Raw genomic sequence first — 24,795 nt, 5'->3', positions numbered from 1 at the left:
CTTCTCAAGTTGATGATTAAGTCGCGTACTGGGATTTGCGCATCTTTTGGTTAGTCACATACTGGGAGCCATGCAATACAAGGAGAGATTGAAACTACAGAACAAGTCCAATTGTGTATTGGGGTATGGGTTCAACTGTAGGTTGGTATATGGTACTATGATTCTTTTACTTGTAACCGCTTGTTTTGATAATAGTGGATTCTCAAGAGCGGTGACCTTAAAATCACTTGGTGGGGTTTTTGCCTCGAAGGTTTTCCCCATTTGTAAACAAATCACCGGGTCAACTTTTATTTTCCGCTAGATTATATTTTAGTTGGTGATTTTTTTGTGCTGCCACGTATATTGCATATTAAATTTATTAATTAACAAGCTTGGGTAATTAATCAATTAATTCATCACAAGGGGGTCAATACAATTTTGGCCTATCAGAAATTAAATGAAAATGATGATTTGTTGATGAATGAGGAAAACCTCCGCAAGGCAAAAATCCCATTGGGTGAATTTCAGGTCACCACTCCCAAGAATCCATTAATCAAGAATTAAGTGGTTACAAGTATAAGGAATCTTACTACTACCCTGGACTATCCCAAAATACCAACTTATAGTTGAACCTTTACTCTAATCCCTAATTGGATTTGATCTTGTAGGAGACTTTTTTGCATGCACAGATCCTAGTACGTGACTTACTCCACCAGCTTTTAGATTGTTATTGGCTGCAAAATTCTTCACTTTAAAGTACGTTGAAGATTAGGAAAGATTTGGTTACAAAACCCTAAGGAGCACAAAACACAGTAGCTTTTCAGAGTGTATGAGTTCTCTAATTGAGTCTCAGTATCTTTGATTACTTTAAAACAAGCCTTTTATATGGTCTAGGGTAGTAGAGAGAGAAACCCTAATCATCCAAGTTATCATGGGCTGAATTTTAAATTTGAGAATTTTGAAATCGTAAATCTTGATAGATCAAGCTTGTGTCAAGCTTCTTCATTAATTCTTGATAGATGCTAGTGTCGAGTTTTAATGAAACAACTTTTCTTCACTTGTTTCTTGAATCAATCTTCATGTCTTTAATGATACCAATTGTTATGTTTGAGCAACATACTTCTAGATATATTAAACACAACTTAGATCTACCAAATTACAACTAAAGTACGTTTTGTTAAAGGATATGCCAATAAATAGAAAATATGACCCCTAACAATCTCCCCATTTGAGATATGAGTGAAAAACATACATCATCATCATATATATCAAATAAGCATAATGTATGTAAAATGGTTATAAAACCAAGTGTACATGTAATGAGAACTATACAGCCAAAACCTCACTACATATCTCAAAAACACTCTCCCCTATATCTAGTCTAGCTCTCAACCTAACAACAAGACTACTCACATAATCAAAACTACTCCCCCTTTTTGTCACGAGTAACAAAGGGTGAATCACTGAGAAGGTGTCATCTCATCATCATAGTAAGAGCCAAAAGCATCACCATCCTCCTCTCCACTAGCAAAAGACTCCAAGGAAGGATTACGCTTGGGAGAAGGAACGAAGCCACCAAGTTGAGACTATCGTCAAGCAATCTAACCAATCCTGGTGTTCATCTGACACATCTCATTAGACAAAAGGTCAAGACGAGTACCAAAATCATTCGGAATGAGCTGAAGCTGATCCAAGATGGTAGCAAAAGACGCCTTTACTCTAGAAGAAGAAGGTGGAGTAGATGAGGAAGAAGGTCGAGAGGCATAGGAAGTATCCTCAGCAGCTCAAAACTTAGTCTCTTCCTATTAAGCGGAAGTAGACTCCTAACGAGGCCACTTGTCCTTAGCCACCAGCTAAGCAAAGCTCGTACCAAAGTTTCCTTACTAATGGCACCCATCATAGGAAATAAAGGTGAAGAAGGAATAGGTGTGCATGTGAGAGAATGTGTGTGATAGCTGAAGGAAAAATTAGCTCATCACATGTAGCAAGGTCTTGATAAATATCCAATATGGACACTATCATATGTGAAGGAAAGCCTATAGAGAGACCTTCCAAGAGAGAGAAAAGAAAAATGAGCACAAGGCTCGGTGATAGAGCTATAGTGAGACCGTGGCGTGAGAACAAAGGTCATCACCATATTAAGGATCCTTGGACCCTTAGCAAAGTCATGGGTAATAAAGTTAAGATTATTACCCCAAGATATGGGATGCTTACAAAAGCGAGAGGCTAGCTTATCTCGAGATAGAGAGCTAAGTCGAATAGAACCAGGATAGTTAGGACGAGTTACCCTAGGGACATGCAGTACACCAAAAATGAACTCTGGAGTGACTACAATATGTGCTCCTCTAAATACCATAGTAAACTGAGGAACAAAGGTATCGAATGCATGTATGTTGGAGTAGAACTCCTATATAAACACGCTTGGACATTTGACAGGTTTCTCACAGAGTGATTCCTAACCTCGAGAGCTAAACACACCGAGTAGAGGTGTGTCTGAGAAATCATACAAGATGACCAGGCATTCCAAATGAATCACCTTGTTACAAAAGTTCTCATTAAAATCCTTTTAGGATTCTGGATCACATAACCTATCTTGAATAGAAGTAGAAAAAGAAGAAGAAGAAGAACCACGATGTGAGATCGGATTCTTAGAGGGAATGGATTTCTTGGGTGCCATATTAAGGAAACTAACGAAAAGAGAAATAGCAGGACACACACTTAGAAAGATGGAGATATGAAAAGAACAATGCATAGGAATGCATGACCATGTGACATATATAAAAAAGAGCATCATGGGCAAAAAACAATTCCAAAATAAGGTACTCATAGAGTTAATCAAGCACACAACCTAGAATTCATGAAAACTAGAATACAATGCTTAAGAATGCAATGCATGAGCATTTGAAAAAAAATTAACAAAGCCCAACCCAAAATTTTTAGCAAAAACATAAAAACCCCAAATTTCGAAAAACGTAGGTCTAAATGCATGAAATGCATGAGAAATGAAGGAAAGAAGAGATTTAGACCACATACCAACAAATTGCAGCTTGAAATAGGTTAAAATAGAGACGCGATGAAGGATTTTAGTGAAGAAAGGAAGTTTTGATTGAGAGAGAAGAGAGAGATATCAAAGTGTTTGAGTGAAACTGAAACCGAGTTGACCTTCGAGTATATATAGAACTAGGCATATTGACAGGTCATGCTAGTATTAAGAATAAAAGCTCGATGTATCAAGAGGTGTCGAGGAGATGTCAATGGCTAAAAATTTTGATATGTCGAGTTCTGTGTCAAGGAGGTATCGAGTAAATAGAAGGTTTGGAATTTTGGCTTGATGTAACGGGCTATGTGTCGAGAAGGTATCGAGAAAACCTTGAAAAGCTTCAATAGAAGTGACATGTGTCAAAAGGTATCAACAAGTGTCAAGACTACTATTGAGCTAGTATCAAGAAGCACATATGAATGCAAACAAGATAAACACCATACCAAACAATCATAGAAGCATGTTAAGCACTCAAACAAAACAAAAGCTCTAGACACTAAACAAGTCTAACCAATTTTATTTTGAAAAACAAGTAGGATAGTTTAGTTAGCTTATACTACCATGTGCATTCCTCGTGATGGACAAATCACATTGTACAAGAGTAGCAAAGAGTTGCGTGTTGTATGTGAAACTTTTGCAATAAAGCATAAGTGTCTCATCATATGAAAATAATGACATAAGTGAATGTAGAACACTCACACACAATGATAACCGTTTGATAGGGACCATCACCTTTGAGGTACATCATATAACTCCCACATCTCCTAGAAACACGCTTGCAACCATATATAAAAGCATTTTGATTCTCTTTGCTTTTTCATATTCTTTGCATATATTTCTTTTGAGCAAATTGAAGCATATCATGCATGGGCATATAAGGGAGAAAAGAATTTCCCATTTATTTTAATCAAGCATCTTTTTCTTGTTGTGCAAGTGCTACACCTTACCGAGCACGGCTTTAATGAATTTCACATAGAAGTTTATGATTGACGAGTTTTAGTGGTGAGATGGTCATTGATGCCTTTCTCTTAGGATTTTTTAGTCTTTCCCTTGGAAAAACAGTGATAAAGATATGAATAATAAATTATTAACCAAATCATACAAATCACACAACGAGCCACAAAGTCACATTGCTTAGTTGTGCATGAAGATGCTCATCCAAGCTACAAAGGATACAAAGTTAAGAAACCTTGTTTCAATGGCCATTCAAGGTACACAAGTACCACTATACACAAAAATCACACTGTTTTTGTATTTTTTGGAAATTCCTTTTTTAAAATTTTTTTTTTTATTGAATGCAAAAACAAAGAAACAAACAAACAAACATAAGAAATTGCAGCAAAAACTAGATGCAAATGCATGAAGAAGGAGAAGGAGGATTACTCTAAAGAGATTACACCAATTGTTTGGCGCAAGAATTCAAATCTACGACCATCCAAAGGTTTTGTGAAGAGATCAGTCTTTTGATCATTAGTATTTATGAACTCAAGAGTGAAAATGCCATCTTTAACTAAATCAAGAATGAAGTGGTGTCTGATCTCAATATGTTTAGTACAAGAGTGTTGAACAGGATTTTTGGAGATGTTGATGGCACTGATATTGTCACAATATATGATGAGATGCTTTTGACAAATACAATAATCAAAAAGCAATTTTTGCATCCAAAGGAGTTGAGTGCAACAGCTACTTGCAGTAATGAATTTCGCCTCTATAGTCGAGAGAGATTATTTCCCAAGTAAAAACACCCACAAGATGTGCTCTTACGATCATGGGCATTACCAGTCTAGTCAACATCAATATATTTAGCCAACACATCATTAGTATCCTTATCATACCAAACACCAAAATTACTAGTTGATTTGACATATTTGATAATATGCTTAACAGTAGTAACGTGGGATTCTTTAGGATTAGCTTGATATTGAGCACAAACTCCAACACTTTAACTAATGTCAGGTCTACTAGCAATGAGATAAAGAAGACTACCTATCATGCGTCTATACAGGGTAGGATCTATACTTTTGACTAACAGATCGACTGTAAGCTTAACATTTGGACTCATAGGAGTTCAAATAGAACTAGCGGACTCTAAACCAAATCTCTTCACAAGATTATTTGCATATTTAGATTGAGAGATGAAAATACCTGAGTTGTTTTGCCGAATTTGAAGTCCAAGGAAGTAGTTTAACTCTCCTATCATGCTTATCTCAAATTCCATCTACATCATGCTGGAAAAGGAGTGTGCAAGATCATCTTTTGTAGACCCAAAGATGATGTCGTCGACATATACTTAAGCTGCAATCAACTCTCCATATTCCTTCTTGATGAACAAGGTTCTATCAGCTTGACCTCTTAAAAGCCCATTAGCCACTAAATATTCTATGAGTCGATCATACCATACTCTTGGTGTTTGCTTCAAACCATATAGTGCCTTCTTTAGATAAAACATATGATTAGGATGATATGGATCAACAAATCCCTTAGGTTGAGATACATAGATTTCTTCATTGAGAAACCCATTTAGGAATGCCCTCTTGACATCCATTTATATTGCTTGAATTTGAGATGACAAGCAAGAGCAAGTAAAATTTGTTTGGATTCAATATGAGCCACTAGTGCAAACATCTCATTAAAATCTACCCCTTCAACTTGAGTATAACCTTAAGTAATAAGTTTGACTTTATTTTGAATGACGTTCCTTCCTCATCAATTTTGTTATGGAAGATCCATTTAGTGCCGATGATGTTAACACCTTTCAGTCTTGGGACAAGAGTCCAAACATCATTCCTCTGAAATTGATGAAGTTCATCATGCATAGCATCCACCTAGCTTTTATCTTGAAGTGCTTCATCTACCTTTGTAGGTTCAATATGAGACATGTAGCAAGAATAAGACACAAATTTAGCCACATATTTATTAATTGTCCTCTTTCTCAAGATCAGGAGGATGATTTAATTTAACTCTTGAAGAATGCTCCCTTTCCATGGGACCAATAGGTAGAGGAGGAGTGACTGGATCTGGAGTAACTTCAATGGAAGTGTTGTTCAATGGTTGAGCAACAGTTAGTGTAGGAGGAGAAGGTTCTTCCACAATCTTGTCACTCTCAGGTGCTGAAAGAAGAGCAAATTTTGGTAGTTGGTTAAGCTCCTCTAGTGTGGTAGGAGTTGAGGTTTCATTGACCACAACATTTACAGTCTCCATTATTTTTCTTGTTCTCTTGTTAAATACTTTATAAGCCCTGTGGAGAAAGAGTAGCCAAGAAAGATTCCTTCATCACTACGTGTGTCAAATTTTCCCACATTTTCTATCTTTTAAGATGAAGCAAGTGCTACCAAATATTTTGAAATACCTCACATTTGGTTTTTTCCCTTTCCATAGTTCATATGGAGTTTTCTTTGTTCCAGGTTTGAAGTATACTCTGTTCACAATGTGAAATGAAGTGTCCATAGCTTCGTCCCACAAATTTTTAGCAACATCCTTGTTGTGCACCATAGCTTTAGCCATCTCTTGAATGACTCTATTCTTCCTTTCAACTACTCCATTTTGTTGAGGAGTAATAGGGGCTGAAAATTCTTGAGTTATGCCAACTTTAGTGTAGAATTGCTCTAGTTGAGAGTTTTCAAACTCCCTTCCATGATCACTTCAAAGGTGATTTACAATCAGTCCTTTCTCATCCTGCAATCTTCTACATAGGATCTCTATTTGATAAAGAGCTTCAGACTTGGATCTCAACAAAATGTCCCATGTGAATCTAGTAAAATCATCTATCACAACCATGATATATCTCTTACCCCATAGATATTCAGTTCTAGTAGGACCCATGAGATCAATATAAAGTAGTTCAAGTGGTCTTGCAGTGGCTATGGTCAATGTAGCATGATGATGCACTCTTGATTGTTTCCCAAGTTAACATGGTCCACATACAACATTATCAACTTTGACATGTTTGCGAAGACCTAACACAGCTTTTGTCCTAGACACGATTGCCAGTTGCTTGTAGCTTTCATGTCCCATCCTTTGATGCCATAAATCTTCATTAGGTATCTGAATGTTGTTACAAACTATTTCAGCATCTTGAACAAGACCATACAATTATCCAGAGTTTGAACCCCACCAATGAGTTGCTTGCCTAATTCATTTAGTACTAGACATTTTCCTTTGGAGAACAGTACCATGAAGTCTTGATCACAAATTTGACTTATTCTCAATAGGTTCACTCTTAGCCCTTCTACATATAAAACATTCACAATGTCATGCAATCCTGGCAAGGAGATAATCTCTTCTCCTTTTATTTGAGATTTTCTTCCATCATCAAATGTAACATTGCCACCTTTTTTTGTTTCAAAGGTGTTCAAGATGGAATGGTCTCCAATCATATGTCTTGAACATCCGCTATCAAGGTACAGCAGAGAGGTGTCTATCACTTTAAGGCAGTATGCATCATGAAACATACTTCATGTTTATTAGGTAGGTCATATGGTATGGTTCTTTCTCTATTTCCTTTACTAGATAATTTTAACCAAGCCTTCATCTTTCTTCTAACATCAACCCTACAAATGCACCTTTCGAGATAGTCTAATCTTCTTTGAAGTTTGCATTTTTCGAGAATCAACTGTTCTGTCATCTGAACTGATCTTAACAAATTATCCACACAGAAATCTTTTTCAGCCAACAAAATTATCAATTTCAAGTAAATGTTAGACTTACATGTCCTGAGAAATTAAAGAAAATCAATGTTAGTATCATAAGATAGAATAGTAGAAAAAGATTTGTTCATGTAATTTGTATCCATGACAATAGGAGTTAATGGATCACACATCATAGATTAAAACCTAAACAGAGTGTGCCCGCTCTGATACCATTTGTTGGGTTATAGATTGACCCTAATTAATTAATTCAATTACCCAAGTTGGTTAATTCGGTTAAATTACATGCAAATAGTGTAGATACCAATAATTCACCAAATAAACTAAGTGCAACAGAAATTAAATGAACACGGTGATTTATTGAAGAATGGGGGAAAACCTCTCGCAAGGCAAAAACCCCACCGAGTGAATTTTAGGTCCCTACTCCTAAGAATCCACTAATCAAGAATCAAGCGGTTACAAGTATAAGTAATCTTTCCACTACCTTGGACTATCCCAAAATATGAACCTATAGTTGAACCTTTACTCCAATTCCCAATTGGACTTGATCTTCTAGAAGGCTTCTTTGCATGCACGTATCCCAGTATGTGACTAACACTAGAAACTAATTGATTGTTATTGGTTACAAAGTTCGTTACTTCAAAGCACGTTGAAGGTTAGGAAGCACTTGGTTAAAAAACCCTAAGGCGTACAAAGCACAGTAGCTTCTCACAGAGCGTATAAGATCTCTAATTGAGTCTCTATATCTTTGATGACTTTAAAATAAGCCTTTTATATGGTCTAGGGTAGTATAGAGAGAAACCCTAATCATCCAAGTCATCATGGGTTGAATTTCAGATCTAAGAATTCTAAAATCGTAAATCTCGATAGATTGAGCTTGTGTTGAGCTTCTTCATTAATCCTCAATAGATGCTAAGTGTCGAGCCTAGTGTCAAGCTTTAATGAAACAACTTTTCTACACTTGTTTCTTGGATCAATCTTCATGTCTTTAATGATACCACTTGTTATGTTTGAGAAACATACTTCTTGATACATTAAACTTAACTTAGATCTACCTAATTACAAGTAAAATGCATTTTGTCAAAGGATAAGCCAATACATAGAAAATATGACCCTGACACATACCTTCAAAAATAATTGTCTAAGTGTATAGGAAATAGAAGATGCACTATATGATAGTGCATCCATAAAAGATGTCTTCTAGTCTATGGCATTGACCTCACATGTTTCCCTTTGATGGAGACAGGCTATATATATAGGTTAGACTAGGGACCCTTTTAAATTAGGATGTATTCCATAACTTTCCTTCCATCAAGGAGTTTAAAACTTGTAACTTCAAGGTGTTTATTATCCAAAGAGGTTATACCAATTGAGAGTTACATAAAAATTGTTATTCACAATAACGTTTTTCACAAATAAAATCCTTAAGATATGAGTTTTCATTTATCATTTAAATGTGGGCCACATAAAAGTCTTTTTAAAATCTTACATTCTCCCACTTGGCCCGCATGACATTTAAGTAACTTGATAAGTGATATTCACTTTAATATGACCATGACATTACCCATGTCAACTAGTTGTGAAATGCCCCCGCTCAAATAAAGAATCAATACATGAATCATGGTGGTAATACCCTCAATTATAATAAGTACTCCTTCCATGTATTGTAATGTATGTTAATCCTTACATGAGTACTTTATGAGCCGTTAATTCTTTATGAATGGACTACCTATTAGCCATTTGGGTCCTCTTTTATACATCCCCACGGACATGTCATCTTTATGTATCTCCATAGATATATCTAACTTAATACATATACTTTATGTGCACAAAATAAAAATCATATATTTTCTTCTCCAAAAAATAACCAAATATGTATCCAGAACATAGAGTAATTAGAAATAAATGAAACACCAAATGAGCTAACAAATTCCATATGTCCAAAAGACTTTTATAGTGTTTTGCCGAAAAATCTTTAGTTAAGAAATTGACATATATTAACTCAATAATTTTAACTCAACAGACACTATTAGTTTCTTAAAATTCTCTCTAAGATTGAGTTAATTTAGGTCGATATGTTTATTTCAGCTTTCACAATCATTATCCTTAGAGAAGAAAATTATAGCCAAGTTATCGTTAAAAAATCTTTAAAGGTTTCATTATAAAATCGACAGCCTTAAGACCTATCCATAATGCTTGTGTTATAACTTCATAGCATACAAGATGTCTTACATGAAAAAACCAAATCACTACTTCCAAGTAGTATGCCATTCATATTTAGGCATAAGGAAATACATTTACTTCCACTGAACTTAAGGTACATACACTGATCAACAATGTGTCCAGTACAGCCAATGAGGCAACAACGATGGTGAACCTTTATATACCATTAGTGGGATATCTATATGCCTAACTTTTGCAAAGTATAACTTTTATTGGGAGTCAAACCTTCATGGATTTTGTAAATTGATATTAATAGCTTTCACAAAACTTTTAACATTATAGGAATAAATTCCTATGCTCTTACTCTTGAGCAATTAGATTACTCTTGCCCTCAATACTCAGTTTTTCATTTGACATATATTTTATTGAATGAGATAGGTGGTTCACACACATGAGTAACAAAACATAGATCCACAGACTCCCAAAAAAATAAACTTTGATGCTATAAAACTTAAACTTTAATTCTAAATTAACCAATGTCAATTTAGTAGTAAATTCTAACTTTCCTATGGGCAAAGGTGCATCACACATGAGTTTACTATAACACTATATTAATAAGACTAGTAAATATAAACAATAAGAATAAAATTTTCCATACCTATGGGCCTAAGAAAATTATATTCTCAATTCCCAATTCACCATCTTATTCCAAATAATTTATAAAAATAATAACCTCCCTATGGGGCCAAGTCATTATCTTCATAAATTAATTGCCACTTAGATGCCTTTATTTCTAATGAAGTCTCGTAAATTTTTTTTGATGTGATTATCATCATGGCTTAAGATGCTATGGCCACTCCCAAGTCATTTTGACATTCATTACTTCATATGGCATCATAAGATCAACTAATCCTAATATTGATCATGACAGTATGCACTCAAAAATGAAATGAAATAACATTTCAATACATGATAAGTGCAATGAAACCTATAATGCACTTAAATAAATTACTCACATCAATGATCCGAATCTCATATGTAACAATAAACTTTATGAAATAATTGCAAACTTACATGCAACACATTTATCCCCTTAATTTATTGTAAAAAAGTTATGGTCTCCAAAACATAAGGATCATTTGTGTTTTCATGCCAAATATATTGACCCACAAAAAATGGTCCCTAAAGAAATTCACTATTAAAAATTGTACAAATATCAAGATGGGGCATGTTTGTCATATGAGCCACCATACAGTCACAAATTATTTTCCAAATAATTAAGAATTTTTTTTTTTTAAAATTCAGGAAACAAACATAAATACTCAAATGAGCACTTGATAAATAACAAAATCAAAATCAAATTTTACAAACATTTTAAGAGTGTCCTGGCATGTACTTTAGTTGAATTACCCATTGGTCCACATTGGCATATTGTAAAATACTATATGTGAATAATTTAAAATTAGAAAAAACAAAGTCCTTGAGTCATACATGTAATGAAAAAAAAATAGATACAACGTTTATACCATTGAACCTATCTAGTTCTAATAGATAATAATCACTTGGATTTCAGATTGATGCTTTCCAATCTCAAAACTCAATGGTAATTCATTACACGAATAAAAATAAATATGCAACACAAAACTTGTTTTCTAGGATTTACAGTGATAGGCCAAGAATGTATTGACCCCTTGTGATTAATTAATTGATTAATTACCCAAGTTTATTAATTAATCAAATTAACATGCAATGTACGTGGTGCCACAAATAAATCACCAACTAAAGTATAATGAAGTAGAAAATAAAGTTGACGTGGTAATTTGTTTACGAATGGATAAAACCTCCGAGGCAAAAACCCCACTGGGTGATTTTAAGGTCACCATTCCAAAGAATTCACTATTATTAAAAAAAGCAATTACAAGTAAAAGAATCTCAGTACCTTATACCAACCAACTGTTGAACCCTTACCCCAATACCCAATTGGACTTGTTCTGTAGTGACAATCTCTCCTTGTATTGCACGGCTCCTAGTACGTGACTAATCAATAGATGCGCGAATCCCAGTACGCGACTTTATCACCAACTTGAGAAGGATGTTGACTGCAAAGTTCTTTAGTTTATCACACGATGAAGATCACGAAGTTGCTTGGTCACAAAACCCTACAATGTACAAACACAACAGTTTCTTCAAGATGAACTAGGGCAAACTAGGTTTCCGGTCACACTTTTTTTCACACTTGTGCAATTGTGCAACCTGTGACAACCCTTAAAATAATCCTTATATATGTTTAGGGTTGTGAGAAAAGAAAGTCCAAACATACATTCATGGATTGGATAAAAATTAGAACCGAAAATATGTTTTTCATAAACCTCAACAAATACCCCATCTATCGAGTAGCTGTCGAGACTCAGTTTGAAATAGCTTTTTAAACCTCGATAGATAGTAGCTATCGAGCTAGCTATCAAGCTTTAATGAACAACACTTCTTCACTTGTTTCTTGGACAGACTTGCATGGCTTTAACACCTGAACTTGAAACCTTGTTTCTTGAAGCATTAAACACATCATAGATCTACCCAAATACAAGTAAAGTGTGTTTTGTCAAAGGATTAGCCAATTACATAAAATGTTGACATATGTTCCTAACATGAATCACATATGTCCTAACAATCTCCCATTTTGGCAATCTGTGACAAAACCACAACAAACAAATGAATATATGAGAGAAGTCATAAATCACTCAACTCATACTCCCTTGTTGAATACAATAAAATATATCTTAACACAAACTCTTGAAAAACTTTGCAAGAAGAGAGTTCATGGCAAGGAAGACTTTTACAACTTGCATTTCTAAAACACTTTAAACAGAACTCATCAAGGCATCATAGTGTGATACAAAAATAAAAGATTGCATACAATATATAAGAAGCATGTGCATAAAAAGAGAAAAAAAACAACAAATGAAGAGATAGGTGAAAGAACTGTAATAACAACCTCAAATGTATATTTATCATCAACAAGTACAAGGTTTATTGTCACAAAGTGATCACAAGATCAAAGGTACATGAACAATGTATCTAAAAGAGAAAGAAAAGAAAAAGATACAGAATTCCTCACTACATCCTTCCAAAATATAAATACTCCCCCTAACAAAAATCTCCTATACTAATCTTCCCCCTATGAGTATGACTACTCTCATATCCAAAACTACTTCCCCTTTTTGTCACAAGTGACAAAGGATAAGTACATTAAGTAGACATCTCATCATCACTAAGCGAACTAGCACTATCGTCCTTATCAAGATCATCACTGCCGGAGCCATCATCATTGACGGAGCCATCATCACTCTCATCCTCTAAAGCCGATGGAGATGGAGAGGAAGCAACGAAACCACCCATGACAGCTTGTCGACGTGTGATACGACCAACACAGGTGTTTACCTGACACAACTCATTACTAAGAGTGTCAAGGCGAGCATCCATGCGCACAAGTTGTGCCATGTTGTCTTTGAGAGTCACCCTACCTGTGGAGGAAGAGGGAGCAGAGGTGGATGGAGCGGCAGAAGCTGAAGGAATCGCCATCCCGGGCTGTCTCAATCGAAGCTGCGCCATGCTCTGTTTAAAGGTAGTGGTCTCTATGGCACACATGACAGAGAAATGGTTAAACGCGGGATAGGAGATAGAAAAATGGCAAATGATTTGCGTGATAGCCGAAGGAAAGATGAGCTTATCATGAGTCGCCGTATCCCTATATACATCTATGAGGGAAAGAATGAAATGAAAGGGGAAGTCTATAGAAAGATGCTCTATAAGGGAAAGCAAAAATCAAGAACAAGGCTTTGTGATAGAGTTATAGTGAGACAATGGATGTAGATTAAAAGTCATCACCATGTTAATGAATCTCGGACCTTTAGCAAAGGCCGAGCAAGGATTGTACTGACAATCACCCCAATCAGAGGGACGCTCATGAGCTTGTCTTTGGACACAGTCGGGGTAGTTAAGATGCGATACCCTCGAGACATGGAGCACCTCGGATACAATATCTGGAGTGACCACAATATGCGTACCTTGAATGTGAGTGACAAAGAGAGGAAATGAATAATCAAATCCGTGCACATTGGAGTAAAACTCCTGTATGATCTTGGAAGGACAAGTGACCAGGACGCCACATAGTGACTCCCAACCCCTACTGGTGAATGACAGTGGGTAGGTCAGTATCGAAGAAGTCCGATAAAATGACTTGGCATTCCGAATGAATGCCACGTCTAGAAAGGTTCTCTGAAAAGTCCTTGCGGGCTTTATCATCATGGAACCGAATATGGGAGGGGGTAGAATCAGAAGAGGAGGATGCCCTGGAACGAAAATGATTTCAGGACGGAGTAGATTATCCTTTAGGTGCCATAGAGCAACTAACCGAAAGAAGGAAAGAGGAAGAAAGAGAGACACACAGAAAAGCACTAACACAATCAATATCAATATAAAGATAAATGAAGGTACGTATGTGATAGACCAAAATTGTATTGACCCCTTGTGATGAATTAATTGATTAATTACCTAAGTTTATTAATTAATCAATTTAACATGCAATGAACGTGGTAGCATAAACAAATCACCAACTAAAATATAATGCAGTAGAAAATAAAGGTTGACACGGTGATTTGTTTACGAATGAAAAAAACCTTCGAGACAAAACCCTATTGGGTGAATTTAAGGTCACCACTGCCGAGAATCCACTGTTATCAAAACAAGTGGGTAAAAGTAAAAGAATCCCAGTACCTTAAACCAATCTACAGTTGAACCCTTACCCCAATACACAATTGGACATGTTCTGTAGTGATAATCTCTCCTTGTATTGCACAGCTCCCAATACGTGACTAACCAAAAGATGTGTGGATCCTAGTACGCGACTTGATCACCAACTTAAGAAGGATGTTAACTTCAAATTTCTTTTGTTCATCACATGATAAAGATCATGAAGTTTCTTGGTCACAAAACCCTATGGTGTACAAACACAGCAGTTTCTTCAAGAGAAAGAAGAACTAGGGCAAACTAGGTTTCCGGTCACACTTTTCTTCACACTTGTGTAATTGTGCTCTTGTACAACTGTGTAACTTGTGATGGCCCTTAAAATAATCCTTATATATGTTTAGGGTTGTGAGAAAAGAAAGGCCAAACATACATTCACAGATTGGATGAAAATCAGCTCTAAAAAACTGAACTTCATAAATCTCGACAGATACCCTATCTATAGAGCAGCTATCGAGCCTCGGGCTGAAATAGCTCTTCTAAACCTTGATAGATACTAGTTGTTGAGTTTTAAAATCCTGCACTTTAATACTTGAATCTTGGACAGATTTGCATGACTTCAGTACTTGGACTTGAACCTTTGTTCCTTGAAGTATTAAACACATCCTAGATCTACTCAATTACAAGTAAAGTGCGTTTTGTCAAAGGATTAGTCAATTACATAAAATTTTAACATATGTTTCTAACATGAATCACATATGTCGTAACAATATCCCCCTTAGGTAATCTGTGACAAAACCACATCAAACAAATGAACATAAAATAGAAGTCATAAATCACTCAACTCATACTCACTTGTTAAGTATTGTAAAATCTATCCTAATACAAACTCTTGAAAAACTTTGCAAGAAGAGAGTTTATGGCAAGAGAGACTTTGACAACCTATATTTTTGAAACAATTTAAATAAAACCCATCAAGGCATCTTAGTGTGAAACAGAAATAAAAGATTGCATAAAGACACAACATATGTAAAGATAGATGAAAGAACTATAATAACAACCTCAAATGTATATATATCAACAAGTACAAGGTTTTCTATCACAACATGATCACAAGATCTAAGGTACATGAACAATGTATCTAAAATAGAATGAAAAGAAAAAGATACATAAGTCATCACTATCCCTCGAAAAATATAAACACACCCCCTAACAAAAATCTCCTATACTAACCCTCCCCCTATGAGTATGACTAATTTCATATCCAAAACTACTCCCCTTTTTTGTCACGAGTGACAAAGGGTAAGTACATCAAGTAGACATCTCATCAGCACTAGAAGAGTTAGCACTATCATCCTCAACATTAGTAGCATTAGCATCAGCATCATTGTCCTCATCCTCATAAGCCTCTGGAGTAGGAGGAGGAGAAGCAACGAAGCCACCCGTGATAGCCTATCATCATCCAATACAACCAACATGGGTGTTCACCTGACACAACTCATCACAGAGAGTGTCAAGGCAAGCATCCATGCGCATAAGCTATGCCATAATGTCCTCGAGAGTCACACCACTAATAGAAGAAGAGGGAGTGGATGTGGATAGAGTTGTAGAAGCTGGAGGAATCGTTGTCCTGGGCCACCTCAAACGTAGCTGCACTTCGCTCCATTTAACGGTAGCGGCATCTATGGCACACATGACATGGAAGTGGTCGGAAATGGGAAAGGAGACAGAAAAATAGTGTAGAATCCTCGTGATAGCTGAAGGGAAGACGAGCTTATTAAGGGTCGCCGTATCCCTATAGACATCAATGAGGGAAAGAGTGAAATGAAAGGGGAAGCCTATAGTGAGATGCTCTAAGAGGGAAAACAAAATTTGAGCACGAGGCTCTGAAATGGAGTTATAGTGTGAGAGAGGATGCAAAACAAAAGTCATAACCATCTTAATAAACCTAGGGCCTTTAGCAAAGGTCGAACAAAAAGTGAACTGACGATCACACCAATCAGAGGGATGCTCACAAAAAGAGGACATAAGCTTGTCTTTAGACACTGTCTTAAGACGATTACAACCAGGGTAGTCAGGATGCACTACCCTAGGGACATAGGGCACGTTGGATATAATATCTAGAGTGACGACGATGTGCATACCTCAAATGTGAGTGACAAAGAGAGGTACTAAAAGATCAAATCCATGCATGTTGGAGTAGAAATCCTATATCAGCACAGATGGACAAGTGACCGAGATGTCACATAGTGACTCTCAACCCCTACTGTGAATGATAGTGGGTAGGTCGGTGTCGGAGAAGTTCGACAAAATGATTTAGCATTCCAAATGAATGTCTCATCTAGAAAAGTTCTCTGAAAAGTCCTTGCAGGCTTTATCATCATGGAACCAAACTTGGGAAGGGGTAGGATCAAAAGAGGTAAATGCCCCAGAATGAAGAGGGTTTTGGGACAGGAGTAGATTTTTGATTAGGTGGCATAGAGCAACTAACCGAAACAAGAAGAGAGGGAGAAAGAGAGACACACAGGAAAGCACCAATTACAATCAATATATAAGAATATAGAGAATGTAAGGTACGTATGCATGAAAATGCATGAGCATGTGATATGCAATGGTAAAAACATCATGGGCTCAGCCCAATCCAAAACTACCAGCACACAATCATTGCAACAAGGTAAACACACATCTAAAATGCATGAAACATTGTTATAATGCAAATGTGATGCATTGCATGATGATTTAAAATCATTTAAGCAAGACCCATCCTAAAAATTTCACAAAAACTTCATCAATTTTGAAAAACCCCAAAAGTTTTCAAAAATCCTAAAAAGTTAGGCTAAAAGATATGAAATGCATGATCAATGAGTGAGAAAGCATCATACTAGAGAAGAAGATTTTGAGACCAAAAACTAAGTGGGGATGAGGTTTGGAGTGAGTGAGAGAGGTTTTGGGAGGTGAAGAGACTGATTTTGTCGAGAAAGATCAAGGAGAAATGAACCTGATATTGCGATAATCCTATTTAAAGGAATCTCATAAACCTTGATAGATCGAGAGCTGTCGAGAATTAAAAACAGGGAGATGTAGCTATCAAGGAGCTGTCAAAAGATTTCCATATCAAAGAAGCTCGATGGTGTTGGAAAATACAGGAAAATACTTGTTTGTATCTCATACAAAACATGCGCAGTGAAAAAATTAATGGATCTACTTCATACACAATTGATAACATGTACTATGTAAGTTTCAGAATTAGAGAATAAGAGAGTGTACCTTGGTGCGGTGAAATTCAAAATCGAAGATCAGAAGCACTTAGGAAGACTTTTAATCTTCACTCCAATTCCACTTAATTCCCAAGATGTGTGGGCTCTCAATCAGTTTTCATCAAAGAGAGAATAGGAGAGTGTCCAATACTCTCATACAAACCATTTCATTCCTTGTATAAAAACACTTATGAAAAGTTCTCATGCAAAACCCTCTTGGAAATTCTGTATGTTTCTCTCCTTGTATATAACTAATTATCTAATTGGGCTAGCCTTTTGGGCCATTCCAATTGGGCTCTTGTGTATGGCTTGGAGTGGGATCAAAAGGGACCAATAAAACACTAGCTCCAATAGGCATTGGGCTTTTCTGTCAACTCTTGACAAGTCCAAAGTTACCATTAACTATATTTAATACCACTATATAAATATAGTTCCACTCTATGCCTTATTTATAAATTATATCCCAAGACATTATTATACATGCAACCCCTTCATTAAAATATTCGTAGTAACACAAAGTCATGAATGTAGACTGGAACTTTGTAAATTACTACATTTTATCCTTGAGTACCCGGTTTAATCCTTTAAGTTATTCATTATATATTTATGAAATCCAATTCCATAAATATATACTTTAGTAACTCCTTACTAAAGTGGTTGGGCCAAACTCTCTGAATAACCAAACCCATTAAACTTATCTTAAATGAATATTTTGTATCTCCGTTAAGAGACTATGAATTCCATCTTGAGAATATATGTTCCATCAACACTAAATGTGGCTGCCCAACATACTGAGGTTTTGACCGTAACTAATAGATCTCACTCTTGATATATCAAAGCAACCTACATCTCATGATCAGGTCTATTATTCTCTCAAGATTTAGAGTTGATGTAAATAGAAGTCGTGAGATTTATTATTCATTTGACAGTCGTTAGAAGAATAATAAATCTCATAGCGTTCTTGTTCAATACGTCTTAACTCTTAAAACATATCAACATATCAACTAGAAATCTCCATTTTCATGATCAAGACAAAGCATCTTAGTTGATATGTTATAGTCTTCATAGATGAAATGTCCAATTTCATCACCGACTACGAACTACATTTTGAGTTTACAAGGAACTTGTGATTTACATCTTCTGTGACTAAATCACATAAATCACATACAATGCATCTCATGAACTAAGATAATGTCCCATTATTTCATTTATAAATAGTCTCATATAATTAAATAATTTAACTATTTATTACATGCCAATAAATTGGATTTTAGGGCATAAACCCGAACAATCTTCCACTTGCCCTCAAAGACAATTTATTATATATCTGACACTTATTTCCCTTTAAAGTAATTCATAATCACTCTAAGGCAAGGCTTGGAAACAAGTTATAGCCAAATTTATTGCATAAATTATCTTTTCTAGTACTATTTCTCATGTACTTATATCTCTCCAATGAGATGATACTATTTACACTTACTGTGTATCTTCACCACCTAGGATGAACACATATCTTGAAGTCCAACTTTATAATGTGTATCTTCACCACATAGGATAAATACATATCTTGAAGTCCAACTTCATGAATCACAATCAAACTACAAATTAGTATTTGTACATCCAGTAATAATCAAAACCTCACTTTGGTGGATAAGCATATAATCCCTCATTCTCCTAAGATATTTGAGTATATGCTTATTGTTAGGACTAGTGCCCTTAAATCTTATTGTATGATGCTATGTATGATATTATGTATGACATTATGTATGACATGATGTATGACTTAATATTGTAATTGATAAAGTTATTTTATTATTATCTAAAATAATGGTAACATGAATATGGGACATTATCATATAGTCCATGAGATGCATTGTATGTGATTTATGTGAAAAGTCACAGAAAATGTAAATCACAAGTTCTTTATAAACTCAGAATTTATAGTTCGTATTCGGTGATGAAATTGGGCATTTCATCTGCGAAGACTATAACGTGTCAACTAAGATGATTTGTCTTGATCATGGAAGTGGAGACTTCTAGTTGATATGTTGATATGTTTTAAGAGTTAAGACATATTGAACAGGACCGCTGTGAGATTTATTATTCTCCTAATGACTGTCAAATGAATAATAAATCTCACGACTTCTATTTGCATGAACTCTTAATCCTGAGAGAATAATGGACCTGATCATGAAGTGTAGGTTGCTTTGATATATCAGGAGTGAGATCTGAAGTGACGGTCAAAACCTCAGTATGTTGGGCAGCCACATTTAGTGTTGATGGAACATATATTCTCAAGATGGAATTCATAGTCTCTTAATGGAGATATAAAATATTCCCTTGAGATAAGTTTAATGGTTTCAGTTATTCAGAGAGTTAGGCCTAACCACTTTAGTAAGAAATTACTAAAGTATATTGTAAGGACACAATTCAAATTCCCAAACTATGACTGGAGGTAGATGGGCTTGAAAGGCCTTTCTTTACAATAAACTTGTAGAGGATGGGTTTGTAATCTAGATTTCAAGGATGGTTTAGACAATAAGGGAAAGAACGGGCTTTGGGCCCAATGGGACAAATTAAAGAGTTGTGTGCAAGAGTAAGACTGAGAATTACTCCTCGGACGAAATTCGAGGATAATTTATAATAGTATTTCCTTAAGTTTGGATACAAATATTGATTATCATATACTATTGGCTCTTTTTCTTCCTGAAAAAGCCTCTCCCTTTCTCGTATGTCTTCCCTTCTATTTATACTCCTCTCCTTCTCTTCATCATCTTCCACTTTATGGTTGCAATCCTGATTCCGGATACTTGTCCCATCCATTCTTCCCTAAAGCCCGCTGGGATTAGGGATCAAGTTCCAAACTCCATGCTCAGGTCCCATCCTTCCATCTATACAGTCAGCGTATCAATTACAGAGCTTTTAATGTATGGGCGGTGGTAGCAGCTTTACTTTAGATATTCCACCGCTCTTTCTATTGTCCTCCACGTGTACTGTGTATTCCCATAGTCGTAGGACTCTTTATAACATAACTCGGGGACACTAAACTTCTCGTCCTATGTCCTCGGTTTAGCAATCCGAGGACAAATCTACTCCTCGGACGTATTTGGACATTTAGATACTCCAAGGTCATTTTGATGTCTTCGGATTTGGGTTTCTAGCCCAAAAGACCTCGTTGGGCCATCCTTCATAAATTACTAGGCCCAATACCCCTACATATATATTTATGAAATTGGATTTCATAAATATATAACGAATATTTTATGAAGGGGTTGCATGTATAATAAAGTCTTGGGATATAATTTATTAATAAGGCCTAGAGTGCAATTATATTTATATAGTGGTATTAAATATAATTAATGGTAACTTTGGACCTGTCAAGAGTTGACGGAAAAGCCTAAGGCCCATTGGAGCTAGTGTCTTATTGGTCTCTTTTGGTCCCATTCCAAGCCACACACTAAAGCCCAATTGGAAAGGCCTAATAGGCCAGCTCAATTAGATAATCAGTTAGTTATAAAGGGAGAAACATACAAAATTTTTATTAGAAGAGATTAGAAAAGAAAAAGAAACGGTGTGTGAGAGAGTGTGAGACACACTTTCATTGTCCCTTTGAAAAACTGATTGAGAGACCACACATCTTGGGCGTAAAGTGGAATTGGAGTGAAGATTAAAAGTGTTCCCAAGTGCTTCTAATCTTTATTTTGAATTTCTCCACACCAAGGTACGCTATCTTGTTCTTAAATTCTTAAATTTACGTTGTGCACGTTATCAATCATGAATGAAATAGATCCTTATTCGTTACTTCCGCTTTGTGTTTTGTATGAGATACAAAACCAGAATTTTTCCTTCACTCTACTCCCACTAAATTAAGTGATCTTTGATTCAATTGATATTTGCTTACTATGCCCATTGTAAAATAGATATTTGGCCTGGCATGTAGAATAGCATAAAGACTTCCTATCTTTTTGATATAAGGAACCGTCTTAATATGCTCTTTCTTTTATATGTCTTAGGACCATAATCCTATATAAAGGAACTTCAAACTTAAAAGGAAAGAATCATTTCTTGAAGTATTACATGCTATACTTGGCTAGAATCTAATCTATTTAAGCAGTTCGAGATAGACCCAACATCCTAATTTCTGAATTTTAACAAAGTTAAATTATTAGGATGTGACCAGTCTTTCATAAGTACTTTATATCAAACTGGACTAGGCAACCAAAAACTTCATTGATGACAATAACTCTACATCATTCTAAATGATTAGAATGTCATCAACATACATTAAGAAATTTATTATTTTATATAGCTTTTATACACCTAAGGCCTTTTAATACTTGATCAAAATCAAACAATTTGATTTCTTGATCAAAGATAATATTTTATGATTCATATGCTTGCTTTAGTCCATAAATAGAATTTAAGCAACTTGCATACTTAACATTACTGGTTCTTTGTTATGTAAAAGTCTAGTTACATCATATAGATGTCTTTCTCAAGATTGCTACTAAAAGAGGCTTTCTTGACATCCATTGCAATATTTCATCCAAATGAAATATAATGGATAAGAGAATCTAGATAGTGTCAAACTTGACTATTGGTGAAAAAATCTTTTCATAGTTGAACCATTTCTTTCTGAATAAATCTTTTCGCCATTAGTCTTGACTTTGAAGGTTTGCACCTTCAAATCTATCAATCTCATTTTCTTGTAGACCTATTGGAGAACAATAGGCTTAATGCCATTAGACTTCTCTACAAGTTCTAGACTTTAAATAGAATCTAATTCTATTTACATAACCTTGATCCAATAATCCATATTTATATCATCTATTGCCTCTACATAGGACTGAGGATCAAATTCATATCCTTGTGGAATGACTTAAAAAGTTTATTCCAAAAGTATGAATTTATTTGGTAATTAACAATCCTCCCACTATGATATTGTGCTTATGTACTAGCTATATATTTAGAATAATCCTTTGTGGTGTATCTAATACAACCATCTCATTTCTGAATGTATTTCATAGTTGTCCTACAACAAATTCTGACATCTCCCTTCTAGAACAATTCTATGTTTTGCTTTAAAATTATTCACATAGTCATCGTCAAAGAAACTTTGTATTTGTACTTTACAAACACCTTATCTTCTTTATGACTACCAAAACAATCTTTTTCAATTTCTTTTGGATACCCAACATAAACACATATTTTTCTATCTTTTGATTTCAACTTGTTAGACTTCCTTTCTTGCACAAGTGCTGGACATTTCCAAAAGTGGAAGTATCATATACTAGGTTTTCACCCAATCCATAATTTGACAAATGTCCTAGCAACAAGCTTTTGAAATTAACTTTAGAAAATGTATAGTAATACATAGTGTATATCCCCAAAAGAAATAAGCAAATGGAAATACTAATCATGTACTTTACTATTTCTAAAAGAGTCTTATTCCTCCTTCATGTATGCACTCACTTAAAAGAAGTTATTGAAACTATATTCCTTTACAAAAGGAGCCCTAGATCATATTATCCTCTAAATATAATTCATAGATTGGGAATATAAAAAATAATGGTTCTAAAAGCCCATCTTTCACCAATCTTGAATATCATTTAGATTAATAAGATTTAGTCTTAAGTGCCAAAACATACATTGCTAAGGAAGAAAACTTTCTCTTTAAAATTAAAACATGTAAATTTCCATCTACAAAATAATCATGGACAAAGCTTAGCTTTACCAAAAACGGAAACTCTTTCCTTTTGGTCATGCTTTTGAGTCTAATTTCGTTTTGGCAACTACTAGGGCAACTAGCTTGTCCAACTATTTGGTATTATAATTCCTATTCTTACCACCCTTACCTTTCGGTCTAGGCTAAGAATTTGAATTAAATCATATTGATCCTAGCCCTAACTTTTAGGATGTCTTCCTTTATGTAGAACTTCACCCATCAATTAAGATAATATTAAAGAAATTCATTTACAAAACAATCTGAATTGATCAAATGATTCTAACAAGGACTTGTGGATCATATCCATATGAGATTAACATTTAATCTCAACATCCAAGAATTCCTATTCATTTTTAAAATAAAATATTTTCATAAAATGATATTGAATTAGAACTCCTTAAGCTTTTCTTATCAGTCAATATGATTCATACCAAAACTCTCATTTAGACTTAACGTAAAGTCTAAATCTAGTACTAACTCTTGCATCTCATGCTGTAGCACAATTGAGATAGAAGCTAATGTTACATTTCAGCATTTCAATGGAGACTATGATCGTATCATAAGCTATCTTCCATCAAAGCATCATGTATAGGAAATTATGACAATGCCGAATCAAAACATAAATATTTAATTCAGCTCCTTTAAGCACTATATCCAAAATTATTTCTTAGTTATTGAGATTCAATTAAATAAGTAGCTTGAGGACCAAATTTATGACAACTTTATTTTGAGACTTTGAACTTAAATACTAGGACATTATATTTTGCATCCATAACCATATAATATGGAACCCGAAAACCATACTATACTAGGTGCAACAACACCTAATCCCGCAATTAATATTCCTCGGAAGAGAGGTCATACCAATCACTATGATCAGACGAGAATTATTCTCATTATTAATGCTATCATGGTAACTCTTACCAAAAAAAATAATTTGCCGCTTTTTCTTTAGCCTCTAAGTAATAATGACATAGCTCCGAAGGGAGGTTAACATTACACTTAGTCTAGTGTACACCATTTCCTAGAATCAATGTGAGTCACCAAGTAACTCCACGAAAGTGTGGTCGTTCTCAATGTAAAAACACACTTCATCTATCATTAAGAAGTTTTAACCTGTAGTACCATGAATTAAACACCATCTGAAGGGAGCAAGGTATATACGCCAAGGCGAGGTGCCTAATCACACTACTATAAACCAGCAATGGAGGCTGTGAGAATCAACCCTTGAATCTCTCTCCC

Source organism: Castanea sativa, chromosome 5 (genome assembly GCF_040712315.1).
Source record: "Castanea sativa cultivar Marrone di Chiusa Pesio chromosome 5, ASM4071231v1".
Lineage (NCBI taxonomy): Eukaryota > Viridiplantae > Streptophyta > Magnoliopsida > Fagales > Fagaceae > Castanea > Castanea sativa.
Note: the sequence above shows the minus strand (reverse complement) of the source record.